At 53.2% G+C, this 3,029-nt stretch overlaps 1 protein-coding gene across 1 annotated transcript in view; it reads right to left on the reverse strand.

The window, feature by feature from the left end:
• Positions 1–3,029, reverse strand: part of FRMPD3 (FERM and PDZ domain containing 3) — a 30,907-nt gene that overhangs the window by 8,259 nt on the left and 19,619 nt on the right.

Here is a 3,029-nt window from a genome sequence, read left to right on the forward strand (position 1 = left end):
GATGGATGTGCTCTTCTTCTAGGCAAAAAGCACGGGCCAGGGCTTGATTTTACATTTAAGATTCTGGCACAGCCTGCCTGCAGCCTGGAAAGTCAAAGCTTAGGTTAACTTGATTCATCCCAATGGGGCTTTCTTATCGTTCCTACAGACGTGCTAATGATCAGCAGTCCCTGCTCCCTGTGATCCGCCTAACTCCTGACAGCTCAGCCTGCAGCTGTAGCGAGACCAGAACTTCGAGCAGACTTTGTTTTCTCAATACAGACTGAATTCACGCCTTGTGAAAGATGCCGGAGTGGCTGGCATCCTTCCTGGGTCTGCAGGGAAGCTGTTCCACTCCACTGGTCAGAGAGGTTTTCATTGCAGCCCTGAGGATAGACCAGGCCATCCAGGGAGAGGCTAGCTCTTTGCTATGAAGACCATGGATCCACTGCTCCATCGCTGTCCTACCCACACCATGACTTCCCCTTACACTCGCTCCAGCCCCCTGCAGAATGACACTGGTTTCTTGAGACTGTCAAGAAAAGGGCAAGATCTACTATCCCTTCTGGCATAGGTTTGGAACACACCCATGGAGCAAAATCTCTCTGAGGAAACAACCTGGCTATTAGCACTGTTGCTAGAGTGTGGAAAAGCATCATTTGCCCGTGCTGACATCCCTTGAGTGACCAGCAGCCTCTCTCTGAGCCCTTGGGGATGTTCTGAGATGCTCCCCGCTTCCTACCGCACTCCTCTGACTCCCCACAGCCATGTGCCCCATGTGTCCCTGTAGCCCATCTCAGGGTGACATGGTGCAGGGAAGGACCACTCTGATGGACCACTCACAGCAAAATAGGACTAAATGTGTTTCTGTAGGGCACGCAGCGCAGGAAGCACCATGACAGCTGTCAGTAGGAGGCTCAGGTGAAGGAACAAAAGGAAACCATGTGCGTATACTTATACCATCACTGCCAGGTCTTTCCCTGGATTCACTGAGGTTGCTGCAGATGCTTTCCTGAGGCGTCTTATGTGTCCTCCCACATGTCTGGGTGCCTTCCTCAGAGGTACCTGGTTCTTTCCCAAGGACCCTACTAGCTTTCAGCACTCCTCCCGCCTCCCCCAGCTAGCCCCATCTTGAGGGGGCAGTTTTGACACTGCCAGCTAAACTGAAGGCTTCTCACAGCTCTCTGGAGCTGTAGTATCACTTGGAAGGTCTGGGGATAACCTTCCAGTGTCAGCTGGGTTAGTTACTGGTTTAAATTGAAAGAGGAGAGATTTAGATTGGATATCAGGAAGAAGTTCTTCCCAGAGAGGGTGGGGAGGCACTGGAACAGGTTGCCCAGAGAAGCTGTGGATGCTCCATCCCTGGAAGTGTCCAAGGCCAGGCTGGATGAGGCTTGGAGCAACCTGGTCTAGTGGAAGGTGTCCCAGCCCATGGCAGGGGGGTTAGAACTAGATGATCTTTAAGGTCCCTTCCAACCCAAACCATTCTGTGATTCTATGATTCTGCCCATCACCAACCACTGATCCTGTAGTTTATTTTTCCCTCTACAAAACATATCCAGTGTGAACACCTGCACAGAACAACAGCCTGTAGCTTATCCTTGGCTCTTGTTTGAAATCACTCGAGGATAATTGATCATTTTGAGGGTGACACATCTGCGATCCATCCCTGAGGAACCACTGTCGGTGCCTGGTGTCTTTAGCTACCTGTCTTTAGCTGTTCTGGTCTCCTGCTGTGCTCACACTGGCCCTCTGCTCCGTGCATCAGGCTGGACACCTGAAAATCTGGGACCCCAAAGTTTCCTTCTTGATTTAGGAAAGCAGCAGAGCAGCCGTGCTTGCAGAGCTGCCCGTGCAGCCCAGACCCTCACTGATGAAGGCAGCAGTATCTGAAGGCAAAGGAAGCACAGTCCTGGCTGAGAGCATGCTCTGATGTTGGTCTCTGGAGCCGGGATGCTGGCCAAGGACTGTGCGCTGCATCCCTGTGGCAATGCACAGGCTGTTCTGTGGGGACCCAGCATTTAGCTGGCAGCATTACGTCTTTCAAATGGCACCTCCTGGATCTGCTCTAGGAGCTGCCAGGACAACACTTGCAGTGAGTGTTTAGCCCCCAGGCTAACACCACAAGTCAGAGTTTATCCAAAATGAGTAGAATCGTATAATCTTTTAGGTTGGAAAAGACCTTTAAGATCATCAAGTCCAACCATTAATCCAACACTGCTCATGCCCCCGCTAAACCACGTCCCTGAGCACCTCGTCCACACGTCTCTTAAATCCCTCCAGGGATGGTGACTCCCCCATCTCTCTGGGCAGCCCCTTCCAATCCCCGACAGCCCTTTCCGTGAAGGAATTTTTCCCAATATGCAGTCTAAACCTCCCCTGGCACAACCTGAGGCCATTTCCTCTTGTCCCATCACTTATCACTTTGGAGAAGAGACCAACCTCCCCTCTCTGCACCCTCCTTTCAGGGGGCTGTAGGGAGCAATAAGGTCTCTCTGAGCCTCCTCTTCTCCAGGCTGAACACTCCCAGCTCTCTCAGCCGCTCCTCACAGAGCACGTGTCCTCCAGACCCTTCCCCAGATCCGTTCCCTTCTCTGGACATGCTCCAGCACCTCAGTGTCTGTCCTGTAGTGAGGGGCCCAAAACTGAACGTGGGATTTGAGGTGTGGCTTTACCAGTGCTGAGCACAGGGTGACAGTCACCGTCCCGGTCCTGCTGGCCACACTGTTCCTGACACAGGCCAGGATGCCGCTGGCCGCCTTGGCCACCTGGGCACACTGCTGGCTCCTGTTCAGCCAGTTATGGACCAGCACCCCCAGGTTCTTTTCTGCCAGGCAGGAGTGGTTGTCTCCCTGCTCCTTGTTTTCTGGTTAAAAGGGGGTCTGCTGGTTCCGCAGGGGGAATGGGAGCAGAGGGGAGATGCCAGAGAAACCCTTCTGCTTTCTAACGCTGCAGAGCCCTGGCAGAGGAAGGAGGAGGAGGGTGAGGCTGGGGAAGAGGCTCGCACAGAAAGCAGAGGCTGAAACGTACCTGCCTTGATAATCTGAGGC

The sequence above is a fragment of the Eurypyga helias genome, unplaced genomic scaffold, assembly GCF_000690775.1.
Source record: "Eurypyga helias isolate BGI_N326 unplaced genomic scaffold, ASM69077v1 scaffold115, whole genome shotgun sequence".
Lineage (NCBI taxonomy): Eukaryota > Metazoa > Chordata > Aves > Eurypygiformes > Eurypygidae > Eurypyga > Eurypyga helias.